General features: G+C 41.2%; 1 pseudogene across 1 annotated transcript; it reads right to left on the reverse strand.

Annotated features, from left to right (window-relative positions):
- Positions 1-4,932: 4,932 nt before the first annotated feature.
- LOC143561959 (dnaJ homolog subfamily C member 7 homolog) lies at positions 4,933-7,247 on the reverse strand (annotated as a pseudogene). The gene is made up of 4 exons (XR_013140394.1): positions 7,225-7,247; positions 6,539-7,148; positions 6,254-6,460; positions 4,933-6,172 (listed from the first exon to the last, which is right to left on the reverse strand). The product of XR_013140394.1 is annotated as a dnaJ homolog subfamily C member 7 homolog (transcript).
- Positions 7,248-7,764: the final 517 nt, after the last annotated feature.

Genomic DNA, 7,764 nt, shown 5'->3' on the forward strand with positions numbered 1-7,764 from the left:
CTGCGCACAAATGATCGCGGTAAACAAATGTTACGCCTGTTGGTGTAGGGAACCCCAATGCGCCGTGCGCTGGCGACGGTACAGCATTAAATTGGGCAATCGTTCCCCTACCCAGGATCATATTGTGGCATGACGTGGTGGGCAAGACCAAGAAGTTGACAACTTCTGCTCGCTTGTGCTCATCATCCCCCATAGTTAGTTCAAACTGAATCTGGCCTAGGGGATGGATGATTTCATTTGAAACACCACAGATTGGTGCGTTCACAATTTCGAGCCGCGCTTGGTCTGCCGGGTCTAACTTTCTGAAACATTGCTCATACATAATGTCATATTCGCTTCCAGTGTCCACCAGGACTTTTGACACTTCGTAATGAGCAATGTGTGTGGTGATGACGAGAGGACTGCTTATTGAAGGGCCTCCCCTGATTCTTGGGAAGATGACTTGCTGCTCGCGCCAATCCCCGTGGATTTGCGCGCTTCTCTTTTTTGACGTCTGCCCTTGTCGTCCCCCCTCAGCCACACAGATTCTTTTGTATTTCTTGCTGGCAGAGGCTCCTTCCGGTTGCTCATCTTCTATTCTTTGGTTTTTCACCAAGTGAGCCAGCCTGCCTGACTTTACATCCTTCTCGATCGCATCCTTTAAATGATGGCATGGGTCGGTGTTGTGGCCCGGGGACCTGTGAAATTCACAATATTTGCCACTGTTTTGCGGTCCCTTGTAGTGTAGTTGCTTGGGGGGCTTGAATTGGACATTCTCAGTACTTAACACCTGTGAGGGTGTTTTAGTGAGGGGAGTCCATATTCTTGGCAGAGGTCTGCTAGGATCTCTGCCGCCCTCCCTCTTGTCACCCTCCCCGCGATTACGAACATCTTTTTGGGGCTGGGGTGAGCTTGGTTGCGCTTGTTTTTCTGCGGAAGAAAAACTTGTTGGCTGCAACCTGGACCATACAGAGTTCTGTTTGGCCCTCTTCTCCTTACTGCGCGGTGATTCAGCCTGATGCGCTCTTTCTCTTGCCCTATCTTGGGCAATCTGTTTCTCATTTCTCGCGAAAACTCGCGATGCCTCCATTAACTTGGCCCACGTGGTGGGCATACCATCTTTGCTTACGAGAGCTCGTCGTAATTGATCACTGCGCGCGCCTTGTATAAAGGCCACGCGCAGGAGTTGCTCGGTTATACCTCCGATTGCCAGGGACTCCTGATTGAAACGAGTGATGTAATCTTCAATCGTTTCATCATTCCTGCGTATGCAGTGCATGATGTCATCAGGATCGCGCGTGTGCCTGCGCTGCTGTACGAAGTGGGCTTGGAACTTTTCTAATAGTTCCTCGAACCCATCAATTTGCCCTGTCGGCAAGCTCTCGAACCATACCCGCGCTGCGCCCGTGAGGCAGCGAGCAAACATATGACACCATGTTGGCATCGTCCAGCTCTCCAGGTTTCCCGTGTTGTAAAAACCTTGCAAGAAATCGTCTGGATCTGTCGTGCCGTCATACTTACCCAGACCACTTGGCATCTTGGTCTTGTGCTGGATGGGAGCCTGCGCGATGCGCGCAGTGAACTTTGAGTGTTTCACCAAGATGGCTGGTCTGTAAGGTGTGGTTACGTCCACTTGCCCTCTGACTGGTGGGCTGTACGGCATGTGCAGATCCAGATCGGCTCTGGCTCCAGGCGCTATGTTCACAGGTGCGCGGAGCTGTGAGCCTCCTGCATGAGTATCCCGCGTCTTCCTCATGCTATGCACTTCTTCATCACTGAACTCAGTGTGTGCAGTGTGAACAGAATGTCCTTCTTCCGGCGCGCGCGGCCTTTTTGTAGTCTGCTTATCAAACGCTTGCCTTTGTGTTTTGTCGGCTAGCTTCTTCTGTTTGACCATTTCAGTGTACTTTTCCATCAGACGCCGCTGCTCATTTATGAGCCATTCATTCGGATCATTTGTTTCTTCTTCTGGACCCATTGGTCCTTTCAGTTTCGCGCCGGCCATATTTTGTAACGTGAGATCGTCTGGAGGAGTTTCAGTCTGGCCGTGAGGGGTTGTGACGAAGGGACGGCTGCTGGTGGTACGCGTAGAATCACGCGGAACCCTCAGAACCTGCTGTCCGTCGTTAACACCCTCACGTTCAATATCCTCCAGAGCTTGATCAACGTTACGAACGCCAGAAACCATGGTGAATGATTTTTTTGTAGATCTGATGAGATCTGATTGCCGATGTAACAGTGGATGGCGCCAATGAAGAAACGTGGATCTACTCACTGGTAGCAGATCTACTTTCCTCGGGTGTGATTATACTATTTCACCGATGGTTCGTCTGGATCAATGTTCTTCCACCTACAAAACGAACAGCGCCGTTACTTACCCCTCAGAAAGGGACAGAGGGGTCCTCTTTGGGGTAACCCTCCGGCGTGAGAATCAGTATATTGTGGAGAAGATAATCATGTCTGTAAGGGAATCTCAAGAGTATTGCTTAATAGCTGAATACCCTCTGATTGTGAGACTGTCTGTTTTTATGTAACTGACTGTGAGTGAAAGTAATTCAATATGATTGAATGTGATATCACTGCCTGTAACTGTCAATGATTGAGTATGAATGTGCCATCAAAGTGGAGTTGATGCTGTATTTATAGTGCTAGGGTTTCCACTGGTTGGGCTCAACCTCGTTGGCCTCCTCCAATCGCACTGCGCCACGTGTCCTCTGGGACACCTGGCGCTTTCTCGTTGGTTGTAATCACGTGGTAGCACATGTGTCATGCTGAGTTGTCGACCTTTCATTTGGCAGCTGTCAACATCAGCATATTCTTACTCCTTAAAAAGATGCCTTCTGGGAGGTTGTCTGACGTGCACAATCAAGGTTGCCCTAATCCTGATTTGGATAAGGGCGAGGTTGATTATGTGCACGTGTGATATGCGCCCATCCTGAGGATGCGCGAGGTCTTCTCTTTATTCTCACGCGCAGATATTTCATGCGCAGGTGTGATATGCACGAGCATGTGATATGCGCCGCGCGCTGGTGCGTCGCGCGCATATGTGACGCGCGAGCATATGTGTGCCTGGGCAGATGTGATATGCAAGAGCATGTGATATGCGCCGCGCGTTGATGCGCCACGCGCATATGTGATGCGCGAGCATATGATGCCTGAGCATGTTTTGTATGCGCCATGCGCATAGGTTTTGGCTTTGTGCCTTCATAATGTCTTTATCTTGTGGGTTGACCCGCCTTGCTCGGTGTTGAGGCGGGTACATACCTCTTCATATAGTATAGTTTGAAAAATAACAATGTCGAATGAATAAACATTTTAAAAAAAATGGTATAAGTAAAAAAATATTGAAATTTTTTAATACTCTCATGCCACATGTAAGGTGAAATTCCATAAGCCATCCCAAATTCCATCATTTCAGTCACATAGGCGCTTTCCCCATTTGAAATATGTTATACTTTTATATTATTTTTAATTAGTCTAAGACCCGTGTAATATACGAGTATATCAAAATATAGCATTTTCAATTGGATTATTAGATAATGACGTAAAATACATTGAACCTATTGAAGAGGTAAGGAATCCAGGCAGGGCCGGCTTCGAGAAGGCGAAAACATTTTGGGTCGAAGGCGAAAAATATTTTGGGCATTAAGTAAAATGAGTATTTTGTTGGGTTTAAACAATTTATTTTTTAAATAGGCATAGTTGGTTATGATTTGGGTTGTGTAAAAACCTTTTGTATAAAAATAGACTTAAACATGTCTCTAATGAGACTAGAACATACAACGTTTTGGTTGGGAGTCATATCTTTTTGCCACTAAGTCAAACTAGTTGTTATGTAATTGAGTTTAAACATTAAATATACATATTGTTTTTCATAAGCATTAAGTGTTCAAATTAGACTTAATTTCCTGTTTCACTTAGCCTCATGGATCATCCGACGTAAATTATCAAACAAGATAATCAGGATGTGCGAGAAACATGGCCGGTTCAACCACTTTGGTGACTAAAATGATGTTTAAAATCGAGAAATTGTTGTAAAAAAATTATTTTTGCTTTTATTCGAAATAAATCAAGACGTTGTCATTGTTTTTTTGCAAATGCGTAAGTAATGCAATTCCTTATACCTATCTAGACCTAAATCAGTTTAAATGTAGCTCAAATCACACACATTAATACAAATCCCAAATTACATGTGTATAATTATTAATCTTAAAAAGTGAGGCCTAAAGTCCTAGCTTTATTTCGCTGTCTTTGAGACGACCTGACAAGAAGTATGACTAAAGTTTATATTCTTGTTTTATTTTAGTGCATTGTTATAATTGTTTAAAAGTAGACAATAATTTTTATTGTCCATTTATTATTAACTTCATATGTGTAACACTTATGAAAGAGATATACCATATTGATGCTACTAGCTTGAAACTTTAATAACGGTATAAACAAGTATATAATAAACATGATATCTTGATATCGTGTCACACTAGTGGGAGAAATGAAACTTTATGATTCAACCTTATATAGCCAAATTGCAAATTGTAACAAATGAGAATAAATAAAGATATATAGGTGGGTATGGCTTGGAGATTCTAATGGCATTTTCGTTGTTAAATCTCTAAAAGAAAATTTTTACTTATACCCACTTACACCAAGACATAGCAAAGTTACTTAGATCCCTACCCTACCCTGATTAGTGGATAATGTTTTTAGAGAAAGTAAAATTTTCTCATAGAGAGCTGAGATGGGTCGTATTCCGAGGTTCACAAAGCAGGTCCGGTTTTGGTCAACAACCGGGTCGGGTCTGGTTCAGGGTAGATTCGAGTTTTTGACCAGTTTTGGCTGATTTGTATCAGTTTTCCGGATAAATATGGAACTTGTTCAATCCATTTTGTATGAGGAACTGGAACAGATTTATACCCGGCGGTTCAAGTTGGATCGGGTCGGGTCCGGTTCCGGGTCTGATATGCCAGGTCGGGTCCAGAACCGGGTTTTTTTTGCACCTCTATCGTATTACAATGATTGATGGTCTTGCTCAAAGAAAAGTATTGAACAACTCAGGGTGGTGTCGATTGTGTAATAAATGTCTAGAATCAGCAGTGCATGTTTAATTATTAGTCAATGGTGTAATATCCGACCCATTTTCGCCTTCTCAATCCAAGATCTCTTAGATGTATTGCATATACGTAAATTGGTTATTAGACATATGCAAATTGGTTGTCTTGACGTCTGAGTATAACTAAAACCCATAATAATATAATAAAGTTGGTGTAATTTGCAAAAAACTATACACAACTATCTGCCAGTGTTCCCACCTTTGGAAACATGAAATCAAAACGTTAGGGCAGATAGAAAAAAAAGGCACAAAACAAGAAAACTGATTTCATTTGTACTCACAAAAGTTTCCATAAGCATGTTAGTTCAACCTCTCGGGGTGTTCCTTTTTCCAACGAGTAGCCCAGCACCATCTACTCATCATCGCTCCACCCAAAGTCATCACGCATAGAGTCTTGAAGGTTATAATTAAACCTCTGTATGAAAAATGCCACTATTAGACCACAAATAGTTTATAGAGCAATAATGAAATGAAGAAATCCTAAACAAACCTTGTTGGTATCGGATAATACAGCATATGCCTCCCCGATTATCTTAGAAAGCATGTTAGCGTCCTTATGGATGTTTGCGAAAATCTCTTTCCAAACATGACCATCTAATCCACTCTCTCTTCGTGATAAAAACTTGCCTGCCTGAGTGTACAGATAATAAGTTGGTGAGAGTGAGTTCAAATGAGAACCATTAGATAACAATGAATCAAAAAACTTGAAAATAAATAAATTAATAGGACCTTGTCTGGATGATGTCTAAGTTGAGCTTTATGGTATGCTTTTTTAATTTCTGAACCAGATTCTGACTCATTTAGTCCCCTATCATCGCATAGCAGATGAGAATACAACCGTAAAATAAGTTTTAGCAAACTAATTAATATACAAAAAACTTACAAGATGAGGTAGAGATCCATAGCCATGCCTTGTTTCTTGTTTTTGTTCACACAAGAAAGATGTCCACGAGCTACTGTTAAATCATCCTTGCATTTCCTCTCACCTTTCTTTTCAAGAAGGGTGATTAATCTCTTAAAATCAATGGCTGCATGCTCATAGTCTCTAATTTTCTCATGTAGTTTTGCTCTCCTAGAAATTGCCTGCATCCAGAAACCCATTAAGAATGCTTATAATCTATAAAAAAAAATAGACAACATGAAGACGGTTTTCTAAATACAAACCTTTATGTAATCTCCATCAAGAGCTATTGCAAGATTGCAATCTGCAATGGCATCAGTGACTTCACCCAAAGCTTCAAGAGCAGCTGCACGATTGCATAAACAGATAGCAGCGAAAGACTTTGATTCTATACTTCACATTATAGCCTCACTGTAATGTTTCACTGCTTCTCTATATTTCCCGCCTTTAAAAGCTGCATTTCCTGCATTCTGAAACATTGTATAAATGTATGTCACATGAAAAATCACAAGTCAACTGAAAGTCAACAAAGTCAGATACTTTCACACCTTACAACGAAGAAGTTCACTGATAGTGGCAGATGAAGGAAATGATGGTCCATTAGTTCTGCAATGTGAGACAAAAAAAATGCAAAAAGAATCAAACTTCATTATTTTCTAATAACATTTATGTGTATTTGGATGATTATTACTTGGTTTCAGGAAGTGCTAATTGCCCATATTTTTCAAGGGTGGCAAGGGCCAAGTCAAACTTGGCCAAATAAAAGTATGACCAAGACATTAAGTTCCATCTCCAAAGCTTCAATGGTCGGATTTGATCCTCATCTGACGTGTAATTACTGTCATCAACGATGGCACAATTCTTTTCAGCAAAAGTAAGTGTTTGCTCACACATTTGGATCACCTCTTCATACTTATGTAGCTGTTGCATTACACGTATAATAAAGCCAATGATGTTACAATATCTTAGAGTGGCGTAACCTGATTAAATTGAGAAAGTAAATACCATTAAGAGAGCCTCCCCTTTCATTTCAAGTAGTTTCTCTGAATAGCGGCTTATTGATAAGGCCACCTTAACAACCTCCAAAGCAGTAGTTGCTGACTCAACAGTTTTATGTTGCAAATGCTCAGTCAACTTGTTGATATAAGTAACTACTTACTGCCAGGCATAAGACAAGAAATCAGAAGCACATAAGTAAATAATTGGTATATTGTTGATAAAATGTAAATGGTACCTCAGCGTTTTGTAGACCATCAGATGCCTCAATAGCAAGCCTTCTATCCAAGCAAACTGCTCCAGATTCCAAACACTTTTTGTAATTGTGCATTGCATCATCAATATGTCCAAGAGCCAAATGGCAGCTAAAAAACACAAACCATAAGTAAAACTATTTAAACCTATGTAAGCACAAAAGATAAATCAATATCTATCTTACTTGCCAGCTGTTAAACAGGGTTTAAGAAAGTCAGGACTTAACTGAGTTGCCATTTTGCAGTCATCTAAAGCTTTCCTAATCTTCCCAAGTGACATCCTTTTAGCAGCACGATTGCTGTAATAGGATAAAAGATATTCTAGTTCCGGTGTTTTAGAACATATATCCACACCTGTAACCAAAACAGAAGCTAAAGCTTTTGCTGTTTTTCTGCATTGTTTTGTCTCTAATGCCATACTCAACATATCAGAAAGTGCAGTCTCATTTGCTTCTTGAAGCTCTTTTATTCTCTCATTCAACTCACCTTCTTTCTCTGCATATTCATGATCCAACGCATGCCAC

This window comes from Bidens hawaiensis, unplaced genomic scaffold (assembly GCF_021521415.1).
Source record: "Bidens hawaiensis isolate Kalapana, Puna unplaced genomic scaffold, B.hawaiensis_p1.1 tig00020890_1, whole genome shotgun sequence".
NCBI classification, from domain to species: domain Eukaryota; kingdom Viridiplantae; phylum Streptophyta; class Magnoliopsida; order Asterales; family Asteraceae; genus Bidens; species Bidens hawaiensis.